This window comes from Lissotriton helveticus, chromosome 10 (genome assembly GCF_964261635.1).
Source record: "Lissotriton helveticus chromosome 10, aLisHel1.1, whole genome shotgun sequence".
In the NCBI taxonomy this organism is placed as follows: domain Eukaryota; kingdom Metazoa; phylum Chordata; class Amphibia; order Caudata; family Salamandridae; genus Lissotriton; species Lissotriton helveticus.
The window spans coordinates 576,350,656-576,367,566 of NC_136071.1; the positions used below are offsets into that span (position 1 = coordinate 576,350,656).

Here is a 16,911-nt window from a genome sequence, read left to right on the forward strand (position 1 = left end):
ATCCAAACTCCTCCTCTAAGTACCCACCCACCTATGACACCTACCTATCACCTACCTATGACTCATCAAAGTGTACACCCACATGTTCTTATCTCATGTTCTCTCTGCTCTGCCTCGAGCGTTCCTTCTTACGTCCTATGTACAAGATAAAATGTATATAACCCATGTTCAGTAAATAATTGTTAGAAGACCCTTCCTGAACCTCTGTGGTGATGGAACTGATTCTCCCTTTGACTCGAGTTATTGGAATAAAGCCCATTTAACTTGGACACCACGGATCCTGTCTCTCATTTGATGCATGATACTTTGTTAATGCCTAGAAATTCTGCCAGGGTAATATTTTATTTACCACATAATTTGGCGCCCGAACAGGCACATATCCCTTTCCCCACTCGCCGGAGTTGTAGGTCTAGTCTTTGCCCCCTTCTACAGCCGTGACGGACTTCAAAGTGCGCACGCCATCGGGATTTCCCGCTACTCCCTCAGGCCCAGGAGGAGGACGGACTGCGACCAGGCATCCATGCGAGGCGGTGAGGAACGCGGATCGTCTCAACCAGAGCCCAGCCCTTGAGAGAGCAAGGTCCGAGGTCTCCAGAGGTCCACCTGTTCCAAGGCGCAAGCATAGTCAAGTCAAGTTTCCGAGGCCTTCAAGTTCCAAGTTCTGCTTTCCCGGTGAGTACCACTATGGGGAATGCATCAAGTTTCAAGACGGGTCCACTGTAAAAAGTGGAAACGGTCAAGACGGGTCCACTGTAAAAAGTGGAAACGGTCAGGACGGGTCCACGGTTAAACGTGGGCCCGGTAAAGACGTGTCTCATTTCTGAGACCGGTATGGTTGTACTGTATTTCCAGTGCACAAAATTGTTTTTCAAATACATGTTTAACTCTCTGTAATGGTATCTGTTTTAGTGTTTCAATGTTATGTTGTTTTAGTGTGAATGATTGTTGATTGTTACAGTCTATTTTTTGTGTATTGTTCTCAAAATTACGTCAGATAGGGACCAGGAAAGGTATACTAGAAGAGTCAGTTAACATCCCGCCAAGAGATACACCTGGTCATGATATGTATAAAAGAAGTCAAGACCCTCTCAGAAAGACGCTATTGAGTTATGGCGCAAAGAGTCACATAGGAGAACAGAGAAAGAATTCAACAAAGTAGAGAGAAATAAACTAGCAGAGGAAAAAGCCAAAGAAAAAGATTCACGTCCTCTCAGAAGAACTAGTTAGAGTTAGAGTTGGAGCTATAAGTTTACTGTGGAGTTCCTTGTAAATAGTGCCTTGTAAATATGCCTTGTGAATAGCGTGTCATTTTTGTGACATGTTGAGTTTCTTGTAAATATGGCTTGTGAATAGCGCCATGTGGTTATGTTTTGTGCAGAGCTTGTTATCATTACGTTAGTCAGGAGAGAGCTGGATCTCTTTCAAGTACTTGGAGAAAACGTTTTGAAGATGTGCGTACGTGTTATGTGATAACGTGGAGAAATGAGTTCATGACTTTCCCATGTACTGCAGTCATTGGGGAATGATCGTGCTTCAGCTGCCAAAGAGTTAATATCTTGTACTGAGTAGGCAGTATTTGTTTTAACATGCTGTTTAACAAGGTGTTGAGGGATTTTGGCGTTTTTTGGTGTTTGCGGGGGGCGTGTTTTTGAGCGGAAATTCGTACCCGTTCCAGTGGAGGGATTTGGTTGCTTTTTGGTGAGGATTTAGGGAATAGCTTGGACTACTGTGATGCAAAATTTGAAAAGGATCTGAGCTGTGGAAGTGGTGGAAAAAGCATGTTTTGTGTGGAGGTGCGATTTGCCATGTTATCCAATGGGCGTATTTCTGAAAATTGAGATAAAGGTTTCTTTGACTTTTCATTCTGGGTCTGCCTATGTGCTTTGTCAGTTTGCAGATTGAATGGTAAACTCTTGCATGGAGAGTAAAGAAGTGTATTTGTAAAGGGTTTGCCTTGGAACACCTGATTTTAATGTGTTTGACTCAGAGGTAGGTAAAGTTGTAAATAAACCAGTCGGCCTGAGATAAGGGTTTACACGGAGAGTGCTTTAATGTTCTCACGGTTGAGAAGAAATTATAGAATAGACCCATTAGAGAATGTGCTTTTAATTAGTATACTGCAACCGTGTGTTTTTTTTTAAATAGGAATGTTTCTACAGAATATTTTTCCCAATGCAAGCTGCCCTTTAGAATAGCGTTGTGACAGTTAATAGACTCAATTAGAAAACATGGTTTTTTTTTTTGTTTGAAAAATTATGAATCTGGCCCTTTTTATAGGTAGAATAGAAGAGCTTGCACACTTACTTAGGAAAAATGGCTATTTGTAAATTAATGAACGTGGCCCTTTTTGATAGCTATAATACACTACCATCTTAATGCATTGCTATGTGTCCCCTACATTAGTTTAATTTGCATTTAGTTTCAAGGCTCACCTATGTACTTTGACAGGCTGATGATAGAAAGGTAATATCTTGCACGGTAAAAGCAGTGTTCACTTGCTGCCTGTTATATGTCCACCAGCCTTTGAAAATAGGATTTATTATGTCTGATTCAGAGGTCAGTTAGGCTGCAATGCTTACACAGATGGTTTCAGATAAACATTTAGTGGAGACGCTTCAATTGATATGTGCAGAGAACAGTCCCAACCCAACAGTCCATGATAATTCGTTTTTTTTTCTCTCAACTACAAAATGCATAGCCTTGTGTGCAGAAGCAAACTGTCCCTTTTTGTGTGGTAATTTGCATGCTAAACAAATGCCCATGTTTCAAATGTCTTGCCTTCTAGCTGAATTAGTTAGACAAAAGTGTTTATTAGAAAGTGGAGCTTTTAAGTAGCAGTACAGAATTATTTTAAAGTGCTAGCATGTTTAGTTTAGTTTAGGGCATTTGTAAAGCGCCTGGTGACGCCTAATGGCGTGTCCCCGCGCTATGATAAGCGAGCAGATGCCGTCCCCCCCTCCCTCAGGAGCTACCTGCTAAAAAGGTGAGTTTTCAGTTTTTTTCTGAACAGGATTTCTGATGGTTCGAGACGCAGTTCTGGAGGTAAGACATTCCAGCATCTGGGAGCAAGATGTCTAAAAGATCTCCCTCCCATTCGTGCCCTCCTAACTCTGGGTACCACTAGTAGTCCCGTCTGAGAGGACCGTAAATTGCGGGTAGGCTCATAGTGGGACACCAGACTCTGGAGTGGCACAGGGGCTTTGCCGCTCAGAATGCGATGGCACGTTGAGAGAGCCTTAAACTCAACTCTCTTCACCATCGGGAGCCAATGGAGGGCTTGGAGGGCGGGTTTAGAGGGTGACCTCCTAGGGAGTCTAAGCACGAGCCGTGCTGCGGCATTTTGAAGCACCTGGAGGCGACCCATGACCTTGCCTGAGGCCCCCAGATAGAGCAGGTTCCCATAGTCTAAGCGCGAGGTGACCAGGGCGTGCACCAGGGTCCTACGAGCAGAGATGGGAAGCAGATCTAAAACCTTCCTCAGAGCTCTCAGGACACCGAAACACACCCCCGTCACCCGGCCAACCTGAGGACCAAAGGCAAGGTCTTTGTCCTGCCACATACCAAGATTCTTGGCCTCCAGACAGGGAGTGGGGACCTCGCCCAGACAGGGTGGCCACCACTTAGGCGACCACGCAGAAGGCCCGCCCCCCACCACGAGCACCTCGGTCTTGCTACCGTTCAGCTTTAAACAGTTTGCGGACATCCAGGCTGCAAGATCTTGCATGCAGTTCCTGAAGATGTCCGCTGCAAGACCGGGGGCACGCGATAGGGAGACGACCAACTGCGTGTCGTCGGCGTAGGACACCAAGTGGAGACCGTGGCCCTCCGCGATGGCTGCTAAAGGGGAGACGTAGATATTGAATAAGGTTGGGCTCAGGGACGAACCCTGCGGTACGCCCTGGCCCAACTCGATCTCCCTCGAGTAGCATTCTCCCATCCTGACCCGGAAACACCTGTCAGACAGGAAGGACTTGATCCAGCCAAGCGCAGCACCTGTAACCCCACCTTCACTCAGACACTGTAGCAAGATGGCATGTGCTACAGTGTCGAATGCTGCACTTAAGTCGAGTAGGATCAGAGCCATAGTCTGGCCCTCATCCACGCCCTGTCGCAGTGCCTCCACCGCCGCAAGAAGTGCCGATTCCGTCGAATGACGGGGACGGAAGCCAAATTGTGAGTCGTGGAGTAACGATGCCTCCTCCACGAACTGCATCAATTGCGTGTTGGCAATTTTCTCCGCTATTTTAGCCATGTAGGGCAGAAGGGAGATGGGGCGGAGGTTGTCAAATTTCTCAAAATTCACATTAGCCTTTTTTTGCAGGGGGAGTACGATTGCCTGCTTCCAAGCCTTGGGGACACTCTGGGACATAAAAGAGGAGTCGAGTAGATTGCGAACATAAGGTTCAAGCACTTGCAAACTACCCTTGAGTCGGCTGGGAGTCGTCGGGTCTCTTGGGGAGCCAGATTTAATTGACCCGCAGATACGGATTAGCTCTTCTGTAGGCGGGGTGGAAAAGGAGATGAGCTGTCGTTCTCCTATATTCTTGACACCCTCCCCCCATGTGGGAGCATTATTTGCCTGCTGAGGAAAGGAGTTGTAGAGGTTAGTGACTTTATTAGCAAAAAATTCTGCAATACGGTCACAGCCCTCCACAGTGCAGAGTTTCGTGGGCCATACAGCAGACTTCCCTATAGCAATGGACTTGTAGATTGAGAAGAGTTCCTTGGTGGACTGCTCAGCTTCTTCAATCCTAGCGCAGAAGTACGCTGATTTGCCCTTTCGTAGCAATTTATGATAGCTACGCCTGCAGTCAGTGTACTCAGCTTTAGCAGAGGCGGAATATGCTACCCTCCATTGCCTTTCAGCCCTTTTGCACGCCGCTTTCGCCACCCGCATGTCATCATTAAACCAGGGAGCAGATCTCTGTACTCGGCCCCCCAATTTGGCCGCACCAAGTGGAGCCACCAAATCCAGGGCCTCTGTAATACGTTGGTCTAGGTTGGAGTTGATATCTACCACACCTATTCCACCTGGATGACCTTTAGCAGTTAATGCCTGATTAAATGCGGTTTGAGAGAATGCTGCCCATCTCCGCCTAGGGTGTTTATCGGCAGGAGGGTCAATCGGAGCAGGTTCCTGACTCCCAATGGTAAATGGGATAAGGTGATGGTCTGACCATGGGATGGGGACCGGAGTGCATGCTTCCACTTGATTCCAATTAGCGAAAATTGGGTCGAGAAGATGGCCCAAGTTGTGGGTGGGATGTTGCACTTTCTGCTCAAACTGCAAGTGAGCCATTGTGAGACAGAGATCATTAGCTGTCTTATCTGTTAGGGTATCTAGATGTAGGTTCAGATCACCTAGGACTAGATATTTATATGTACTCAGAGCAGCTTCGGTGACATCCTCCACTAGTTTCTCAATGAAAGCTGTGGGGGAACCCGGTGGGCGGTAAATTAAGAGGCCTTTTAGGGTGGACTTGCCATTAAGCGTAATGGAGAAGGCACCTGCTTCACTACCCTCAATGTTGGTGCGTTCCAGCTGGCATTGATATTCCTGTTTCGCCACTATGGCTATGCCCCCACCTCTCCCTCTTAGTCTATCAAGTCTTTGAAGACAGTAGCCCTCTGGGATGGCCTCGATGATTTCCGGCATGGAGTCCGAGTCCAACCATGTCTCCGTAAGGAAGAGTAGGTCCCATCGCTTCCCAACAAGGAGGTCATGGATATCAAGGCTGTGCTTTCGTAGGGAGCGAACATTCAGCAGCCCGCACATCAGGGGATGGTGGGCGCTAGTGTTGGTTTGCCCTGAGCAGAAGGTGAAGCTGCAGAAATTGCAGCCCACGCTCTTATCCGCCTCCATGCTGTGTAAGAATGGTCCCAGGTGGCCATGGCGGAGGAGAAGAAGGTCATCTCGACTCCAGCGAATATGTGCTGCAGGACGGCCAGGGATTCTGGCCCTGGGCCGCAATCGGCCGCGGACGGGCGCAGACGGGCTTAACTCAGGCGCAACTCCGGCGCGCCTTCGTCGCGCCCGCTGCGCTCGTCCGCTGCGCTGCCTGCAACACATCCGCCTTATATCCCCCCCAGCGTCCCAACAGCTAGAGCGCTGCAGGCAGCTTCCGGAAGTGTCTGGCTCGGACCCTCCACGCCCTCTGCTCGAACGGTGCTAGTCACCGGCGTCAGAACGAGGCGGGAGGGAGGGGCGAGTCCAGCACTCCGTTGCTAGGTGGCGGTAGAAGCGTCTCCGCTAGTGAAGCTCAGCCGAGCAGAATAAAGATGGCGGGATCAGCATAGAGCGCAGTGAGGCTTGAACGCGCTGTCTCACCGCAATGCCAGGTCAGGAAAATGCAGTTTTAAAAATTAAAAGTTTAAAAGGTTCACACGCCAAGTTAGCACGCAGCGCACAGGTAGCAATCACCCACGCACTGACAAGCGCTACAGTAGAGAAGCGGTAGGGACACTGCCACTGCCCACTTACCACGCGAGGGAACAGGCTCCAGTGCCTTATATCCCCCCCAGCGTCCCAACAGCTAGAGCATGTCACTTAGTTAAAAAAAAAAAAAGAATACATGTCTTTAATAATTCACTTTTTACCACGTTTTATATTTGCTTCAGTTAGTTAGAGAATAATGGTTCTGGCCTGGGTACAGATATGTTTTGAATTACTCAGAATGTGTTTTTCGACCTTGAAGGTCCTGGCTTCCAGTATATGTTTATGTAAAGGGAGGGTTTTTCCCTCTTGCCGTGCCTGTCTTGTTATTATTGGCCATACTCCAATTCTTTTCCGCGGACAAGACCGAGCTCTGTCTTCAGTAACTTGGCAGCTGTTCTCAGCTCTCAGAGCCTCCGTGATGAGCCGCAGAAAAATGTTTATGTAAAGGGAGGGCTACTCCTCCGACTGACACTAGCTTCCTTCGAATGTGGAGGGAGGAGGCTTGCAGCTCCCTCTTTAAGGAACTTGGCAGACGCTTGGCTCTTTCAATGAGCTCAGCGTTGGCAGCGACCCAATTTTAGAGAAGCAGAGACGAGTGAGAGGCTTGTCTCCTATTTGTTATGTTTCACACTGAGCCAGCTCCTGGCTCTGAGGGGAGGGGTAGGTGAGCAAGGGGTGAGTTCGTAGCGAAGTTACCTCCCCAGCCCCTCTGACTTGTGTACAAAAAAAAATTGTTCTTCCTTACAGTCAACACTAAAAGCTTCATTGACTTCAGATAAATTCACGCTTGCGAATGAATACGTTTTTCCTTCAGTAGTGTAAACAGCATAATTGGCAGGAGTCTTGCTCTTGCAATGAGTCCAGCATCTGGCAGTCATTCAATTTTAGATCACAGTGTAGCCCGGCTTGGAGTTGATTCAAAACTCCGAGCGCGGACATCTTTCTAAAGGGAGGGGCTGTTTCTCACAGAGGTGAGGAGTAGCGAGGCTCCAGCCTTCTGTCTATGATGGAATAATTTGGATTTTATTAAAATACATTTAGAGGACATATTGTAGGTAGTATGGTCATACTATTCCCAAGATTTGGAGTAGGATTTTGGTATAAAGTGCAGAGCTTTTAAAAAGAGGTTTCCCCAAAATAAAAATTGTGCTTTTTAATTACATTTTCATTTTTATTCGTTTTTATATATATCATTTTTGCTAGATTGATGACAGTGAGCCCTAGCATTTACTGTCAGACACTAAAGAAACGGCTGGACGGTATTCACATGCCTGCCAACACAAGACTGATACAGTACGTAGACGACATCCTGGTTACAGCACGATCAGACACAGAATGCGAGAATGCATCACTGACAGTTGCAATTCTGTGAAAAGCAAGTGGTGTCACACTTGATTTCCAAGGAGGGTAGTCAGCTGTAGACAGCTAACACAAGAACGTATTCAGTTACTTACTAACCTTTCACAGCCCAGGACACAAAAGGAAGTTCGTGCATTTATTGGCCTCACTTCCCCAGTATGCATATCTAGCCAAACCACTCATACAGTTAACTACACAGGAGGCAGCCATTTTGACTGTCCTCCCTTGGACACAAGAACACACCTTGGCATTTGAGGAATTAAAAAGAGCTTTATGTCAAGCGCCAGTTTCAGCGACTCCTAGTTTCTTGACCTCTCATGGGGCCAAGATTCAGCACAGCCAACTTATTCAAGCCCTGTTAGAAGCCATACATTTACCTACAGCCATTTCTATCCTGAAATATAAAGCTCACACCAAAGTTACAGACACCATTACCCAGGGTAATGACCTGGCAGACCGAACAGCTAAACTTACAGCCCAGACAGCCCAGACACCAACAGACACGACAAGGACAGAGGTACCATTACTGACAACATGTATGACAGTCAGGGATCCCACTCAAGATGTACTCGACATACAGACACATGCCACTGCAGATGAGATAAAGAAATGGACTGAACAAGGAGGGGTCCAGACTAACCAAGGTTGAATGACTAAGGGAAAAAGCACATGGTTTCTTTCAGATTCTATGGTACAAGTAATCATAAGCACAACACATAGTCCCGCACACTTGGGGGAAAAAGCAATGCTAGACAGCTTACAGAACATTTGGTTTAACAAGCACATGCGTGCAGCAGCGAAGCAGAAAGTACGAACATGTATGATCTGTTGTCAGTTCAATCCAGGTAAAGGCATTCCGGTGGAACAAGGCGGATTTCATCCTCCTGACCACCCTTTTGAAGTTCTCCAGACGGATTATATCCAAATGGACAGATGTAGAGGTTACAAGTACGTCTTGGTAGTTGTATGTGCACTGTCTAGATGGACAGAAGCATATCCAGTTCCAGATTATACTGCTGTGACAACAGCCAGACAGTTAGTGCGTGAGTACTTCCCTAGGTATGGATTACCTCGTGTGATCTATTCAGATAACAGTCAGCCATTCTCTTCTGAATTAATGAAACAAGTGTCTCTTCTGTTAGGATATACTTGGAAATTCCATTGTGTAAGACACCCAGAAGCAGCAGGCCTTGTAGAAAGACATAATCAGACAAATAAAACGAAATTGGCAAAGGTCTGTACAGAAAAAGGCGTGGATTGGATGGTGGCCTTGCCGGTTGCCCTCTTTTACATGCGTATGGTAGCTCATTCCAGAACAGGCCTATCTCCTTATGAAGTAGTTTTCGGTAGACCGCCAAATATGTGAGGTACGCCTATGCCAAAGAAAATTACTGATGTTGACAGTAACATGCTGACAGATTAGCTGGCTTCCTTGATGTCTACACTACTCTCTTGTTGTTCACAGGTTGCAGCTGCCTTCCCTGACAACACCCAGGTCAAGGAACACGCCATTGTCCCCGAGAATTTTGTATGCATCCGGAATTTTGATCGTTCAAGTCCCCTTGAGCCACGTTGGAAGACGCCGAAGTTGGTGGAAGGACGTAAAGGCCGAACTCACCTTCATCACTACAAAAGATACTTTGGACTATTTGGAACTTTGGAACTTTTATAAAGAACACTGACCTTTGCTAGAAAAGACCCCTCAGCAGGAGTATAAATCTAAATTAAGATCTAGTAAGTCAGACGTAGTTTAATTGTCTAAGTCCACTCGGTGGTGAATCGGTTAGACTTGATTTCTGACATGTATAAGATCACATATGAGAATAGCAAGAAGAGAGATAAGAAGGAAAAATACTGCAAGATATTACGCAGTAGATGTATAGTTACCTTGATCATTCTTTTTATTCTGTGCATCGTTATAATTGGTATCAGTTTATTGCTACATGTTTTCTTTCCCATTTCCTCACATATACATTCTTCCAGTAACAGCACCGCAGAGCACACATTCAGTGACCTGCCTCCTCATGAATTGTCATATCGACTTGCACTACGTAACAATACATTTATTCGAATGTTACACCATTCTCACCAGACCAGCAATGCGACTGATTGCTGGGTATGTGGCCAACTGCCTCCTTATCAAGAAACGAAGGGAGTTCTGCCCTTCTACCCTTTACCGTTCTCACACAATGGGTCATGTGGAGCATGGTTTGCTCTAATGACCTCAATAGATAGAAGGTACATAGCTTATCCAGGTGGCTGGATATATGGAAACCTGAATAAAGTAATGAATGAAGCATGCTTTCCAGACAAAGACGGATTCCCCCAAAGAAAGGGAACCGATTTAGAGAATGAAGAGTACGAACAGGGAAATGCATCCGTTAATTTTATAATGTTAAACGTTCAGCCCAAGCAAAATACAAGTCCACCGTTTATTTCAGTCCTGCCAGCAAAAGGTGACCTATGTGTTAGAAAGAAAGGTTCAGTACATATGGGACACAGCGAGTGTAACACTGTAGTAGAGTTTAACGATAAAGGACTTTCTTCTTTCAAAACATCACGCCATACCTATTTCATTTGTGGTCAGACAGCCTATGTACATCTGCCCTTAGACTGGGGTGGGACTTGTTATATAGCATGCTTATTGCCACCCGTTTTTCTAGCCCCATCAAATTATCATAGAGATTCACGACTAGAACATGTTAGACAAAAGAGAGAGACAGATTCCGCAGGGATCGATCAGACTGAAACAGCTTGGGAGCAATATACAGATTTCAACAAAGGATTCTTTTTCTTCATAGGTCCCGTCCAAAACAGTAAACTGATACGCAGGTTAACAAGGACTCTTGAAACAGTTGTAAATATAACTGCATCTGCCCTGGCGAACTTGACCCAGGAACAGTCTGCTATTAGACTTGTCGTTCTTCAAAACCGCCTCGTTCTAGACGTCATCCTGGCGGATAGGGGCGGAGCTTGTAGAGTCATCCGATCTAGTTGTTGCATTTTCATCCCAGATAATGCACCATCTGTGTACGAAGCAATAACAAGGCTCCACAAGATTGCTCATGCCATACATCAAGACCCAGGCACATGGACCTGGTCCAGTTGGTTCTGGGGTGTAATATCGGCATGGGGATGGAAAGTTATGTCCTTCCTAGGAATGATCCTACTTATGATATTTGGTTGCTGTCTCTGTTTGCAGTGTGGCCCGGCGATTTGCGGCCTGTGTGCCACTGCCTGTGTTCCCCATCCACGTAAACAAAGAGTTAAAGATGAACAAATGATTCTGTATGATGGACTATACGGTCTCATGAATATAGATGTATCCTAAAGGGTTAAGTAGGGGACAAGGAGGGAATGAGGAAAATGAAATTTTGCCTAACCAAGATGTCCCCTACGTGTACCCTATGTTACATGTCATGTGCATGACACCCATGCACTTCCTCGTAGTGGCCTGAATCACTAGGCCCCTGCAATCATGTCCTGCATTAGAAATGCCAGTCATCAAAGTCTCCCAAACGTTAAGGTAGCATAAGGCCCATGTATTTGCATTTCATGACTCCTGACACACTGAAGCCGCAGTTACGTCCCTCTGACCTCGCATACTTCTAGCTCAGCCGAGAGAAGCCCAGCAAGAGGCCTGCCAAGACAGTATTATGAATAACAGTTATCTGTTTGCTTTACAGAATCACGTTTCAGCCTGGTGAAGAAGGTACACAGAACCCGTCCGAGGGAGATAGGGCCTAGCCATTCTGTCTCCATTTAAGTAAATCACAGTGCTTGCATCCATAGAAGAGCTCACAGCCCTCATGCAATGAACAAATAAATATGCCCTCTCTGTCTTTTTGTGATGAACAACTATTGCTTCAGAAAATACATCCCCTGACTCTAGATATCAGTTGTACTAGATGTGCTGGTCGCCTTGACACAAGAGATCTCTCTACTAGGTTGAAAGTCAGCTTCCTCCCAGTTACACGTCAATTGCACGTCATGCTCAAAGTTGCATAATTAGGGCATAGTTCCAGCTAGCTATCCAAACTCCTCCTCTAAGTACCCACCCACCTATGACACCTACCTATCACCTACCTATGACTCATCAAAGTGTACACCCACATGTTCTTATCTCATGTTCTCTCTGCTATGCCTCGAGCGTTCCTTCTTACGTCCTATGTACAAGATAAAATGTATATAACCCATGTTCAGTAAATAATTGTTAGAAGACCCTTCCTGAACCTCTGTGGTGATGGAACTGATTCTCCCTTTGACTCGAGTTATTGGAATAAAGCCCATTTAACTTGGACACCACGGATCCTGTCTCTCATTTGATGCATGATACTTTGTTAATGCCTAGAAATTCTGCCAGGGTAATATTTTATTTACCACAGTGTGCCAACACAGGAGCCGTAACAAACGCCTTCTTTAAAGCCTGGAAAGCCCCGTCAGCTTCTTCATTCCAGGCGAATTGCACCCCCTTCCTCAACAACCTAGTGATTGGGACAGCCTTTTGCGAGAACTGATCAATAAAACGGCGGTAATAGTTAGCAAATCCCAAAAAGCTTTGCACCTCCCGCACGTTCTTAGGGATTGACCACTCCTGCACCGCCTGGACCTTCCGATCCGACATTTGTAATCCCTGCGAGCTGAGATTCACTCCCAGAAACTCCACCTCATGAACCCCAAACTCGCATTTACTCAATTTCACGTACAACCGGTTTTCCCTCAGCTTGTCCAAAACTGCTCCCACTTGTTCGGCATGACAGGATTCCTCCTGAGAGTATATCAGTATATCATCGATATACACTACCACAAAGCGATCCAAATAGTCCTTTAGCACATCATTAATGAAAAATTGGAAAGCCGCTGGGGCATTACAAAGCCCAAAGGGCATCACCATATACTCATAGAGGCCAAATCGCGTCTTGAACGCCGTCTTCCATTCATCTCCCTCGCGTACCCTGACCAGATGATAAGCCCCCCGCAAGTCCAAACGGGTATAGATTTTTGCTTCCCTCACCTGGTCAAGCACAACAGAAATGAGGGGGAGAGGATAACGGTTCCGGACGGTGTTTTTATTCAGGACGCGATAGTCCACGCAAGCCCTTAGGTCCCCATTGGCCTTCGCTATAAAGAACAGAGGAGAGGCTGCAGGGGAGCGGGAAGGTCGAATGAACCCCAAGCGGAGGTAGTGGTCGATATATTCTTTCAAGTGGGCAGTCTCGGGACTGACAATGCATACACCCTGCAAGTAGGAATAGAAGCCCCCTCAATCAGATCGATGCGGCAATCTACTCCCTGTGCGGAGGAAGGGTTTCCGCTTTCGCCTCACTGAACACATCACTATAAGGGCTATACACTTCAGGAAGCTGTACATCTTTTTCTGCTCCTGTAGCTGCTACATAATGGGTGGATAGAACGGCCACATGAACAGAAGGTCCAGACACCATGTGATCCTGACAAAACTCAGGCAAAAATTCAATAGTTTTAAGTTTCCAGTTAACCACAGGATTATGTCTACATAACCATGGCATTCCCAGAATTACCTCATACTGGGGTGCCGCTATGATGTTCAAAGATAGAAGCTCGGAGTGAATGATACCTCGCAAAACCACCGACAACCCCACCTCACTCGTTCTTTCGGTGATTTGCCCTGACTTTAACGGCTTACCATCCACCGCTAGAACCTCCTCAGGGTTCTCTCTCAGAATGCGGGGTAAGTCTAACCTAGACACCAGGCCATCATCAATGAAATTGCCCGTTGCCCCTGAGTCCAACATAACCAGCACTTGATGACACTTATGCTCGCATTCCAACGTCATTCCAATTACCAAATGGGACTCGGTTTCCCCCAACCCAACAGTCGACAATGAGTTCAATTTCCATTATGATCTCTCAACTGACCCCGGATTTGCAGGTTCCCCCTGTCCATCACTGGGTGTCGTGGCAGAAACCGCTACTCTCTTGAATCTACTGTTACTAGAAGTCTTGGGCTTGGAGGGACAGTCTCTCACAAAATGCCCCTTCTTCCCACAGTACATACATAGGCCCTGGGTTCTCCTGGCTTCCCTCTCTGCCTTTGACAAAGGGGATCTGAGAGCTCGTATCTCGATAGGTCCTGTACTACTGTTAGGCCCTCCAGTAGGTTTAGAAGAGGTGCGATCAAAATGGTACGTACCTCTATCCCATCTTCTCCTATACCCCCCTCTTTCTGACAAACGACCATCTAGCCTCAACGCGAGATTGATCATGTCTACACATGTCTTGGGCTGGGGATCCACTTGAGCCACCACATCTTTTAATTCCTCCTTTAACCCCTGATAAAAGAGGGACATTCTCTTTTCCTCCGGACATTCAGCCTCAGCCACTAATCTATTAAACGAGGTTAAATAAGTAATCAACTCATTTTTTCCCTGCTTCAACTCCATAAGTTCCTTATCCACAGTGAAGGAGGCGGCCCTGCGATCGAATACCTTCTCGAATTCGGCTCTAAAGGCCGCCCAATCGGACAAAATGGGATCGTTATTCTTATATAGCACTGTAGCAATGTAAATAAAATAGATGAATCCCTCTGTTCCAACCCAGGATTAACATCTACTATTGACTTGGTATGGCTATATATGTTAAATGTGATGTATATGTATTGTCTACCCTAGTATGTGACCCCGTCCTGTTTGTCTTTTGCTTCCCTGTTTTTACAGGTTTTTTCTTTGAACAAAAGAATAAGCACTTATTTTACACGAGTCCACAATTTGTGCACTCTAATCTGGACTAGGGCAGGACGCACCTTAGCGTGTGTGGACCACCCAGTTCAGTCACATGGTCCTGACGAAAACCAATTAATGATATGATGGTTGAAACATGTAGACCCTTTTAAATTTTATTATTTACCACACTTCACATAGCACACTTAGCTATTTTTATCAAACACTAATTATATCACCGAAGCCTACCTAATTAGGCATAGGTGCAACACGTTTTTAATTAAGGGTTCAAGCACTCAAGAATAAATTACTTGCAGTGAGTAGTGTTGGCCCTTTTTAAACCACTTGTTTGATCGTCTTGTACATATAAAAGAAAAAAACGAACCAGCTCCACTGTAATCAGGTGTCGCAGCACACCCTATAGGCACTCGGCCTATGGGGTGGGACCCCAATGATGAAGCATGTCACCAACTAGGTTGGTGAGTGAGGGGTCTTCTAAAAGGATATGTATTATCCAAAAACAGGCTGAGGCACATGGTGCTGAACTGAGCACCCTAGCCCCTATCCAGAGGAACACATTTTTACGTTCTCTCTATTTTTGAGTGGATACTCCTTTATTGTTTTTGATCGTTATTCTTTACCAGCGGAACTGCCCAATTTGCTGCGTCACCCACTAGATAGGAGATGGCGAAGGCCACCCTAGAATGGTTAGTAGGGAATGAAGCAGGTTTACAAGAAAAGTGAAGCAGGATCTGGGTCAAAAAGACCTGCGTCTCCTGCATATCTTTCTGGTGTGGCCAAAGGAATGGGCGGGGGCACTGTCACCTGCACTGTTGAGGCAGGAGACGAGGCGTTAAAAGGATTCCTAGACAACTGCTCAACCTTATCGCGTAAGGCTACTGTCTCTGCCTTTGAGGAGGCCAGCTCCTGCTGGACCAACACCAAAGCATGCAGCACATCCTCCATGGAGGCCATTATTGCTACCAACGAACCGGGCAGAGTGTAATTCTTGGGCTAGTGATTCTGTCAGGATCAGCACTCTGCAGGATTTGTTTGCAGCAATAAGCTCCACCTCCGGACCTCCCAAACACCCTGACTGTACATACACAGGGTGTTCGAGTGATAGGGTGAGGGAAAAACCCCGAAAACGGGGAAAACCCAAGGAAGGAAAGGAGGGGACAGCAGGGAAAGGAAGCTGCAAAACAAGAGAACAGGTTAGTACACTTCCTATAGCTACTCTCAGTAAGGTCTCACTAAAACGGATTATCACCTGCATCAAGTAAGAAACATTCTCCACACGACGGCCTTCATCCCTTTCCTCCTATACCTATATAACACATATGATTATGATAACACCCTGCACATTCATCTATATAGGTTAGATTGACTTCACATACCCCCAGAGTGGTAACACTCTTCCAAACGTAAATCCTACTGCCAAAGAAGTCTTGCACAGTATACTGCTTCTACTATCCAGCAGGTCAGGAATGTAAGTAAAGAAAGCAAACGCTGTAGAGGCTTATTCCATTTCAAATAATAACAATTACTGCATTGAAATCCATGAATGGCATCTAAACCTCCACATATCAAAACCAACCAAATACGGTGAGGTGTAGCCACAAAGCCACTGCCACCCGCTTTGGGAATTGTAATCCAAATCAAAAGGACAAACACTCGTCATAAATTCATGACGGTAATGAGGAGGTTGTCTTCCCCCTTCATTCCGCCACTTGTAGGACCAAGCCACGTAAATGGTGAAGCAAACAAACACCAGTCCCGCCCTAGCCAGGGGCGTTAAGTATCCAAATCACAACAGTAATAGTTTGAGTCAAAAGCGACTCACATTGCCTCCAAAAGGTGAGCACTCGGCGCTCCTAAGAATCAGAATGCCAAGCATGAAAAGAAACGTTCTCAGTACAATACCAAACGGGATCTCCAGAGCGGCCTTTTCCCCCAACTGAACTAACTCCTGGGAAGGTGCACTGGAATCGAGAGCAGCCGCTCCCGCGGGGACGACCAGAATCACTAGCCCCGAGCAACCCACCCATCAGCGCTAAATCGCGAGGGCCGCAAAGGGTCATGGGAGTTGTAGTCCCGGCCCGTGATTGCTGGGGATTGTAGTTCGCTGAGCAGGCGCGAGGGCTAAGTCCTGACAAAACGAGTTTGTAAATCAGGCATCGATAAGTCATTTGGGTAAGTGTAGTCAGTTTCATCAAGCTGAGCACCAGGCAATGTACTCAATAAAGGACTAGAAATTGCAGGCATCTCGAGGGCCACCTCCGGCTCAGGATTCGAAGCAGAGGCCAATAGAGAATTTCTCACAATCGAAGGACAGGAGACTGCCGGTGGCATACTAAGAAGAATCGGCCACTCTGTGTAACTTGACATTGTCAATGGAGATATACCTGTTTTCTTTAC

The 16,911-nt window shown here is 46.3% G+C and overlaps 1 long non-coding RNA gene across 1 annotated transcript in view; it reads left to right on the forward strand.

Moving 5' to 3' along the window:
* Nucleotides 1–16,911, forward strand: part of LOC144784380 (uncharacterized) — a 195,568-nt gene that overhangs the window by 60,767 nt on the left and 117,890 nt on the right. The window lies entirely within an intron of this gene.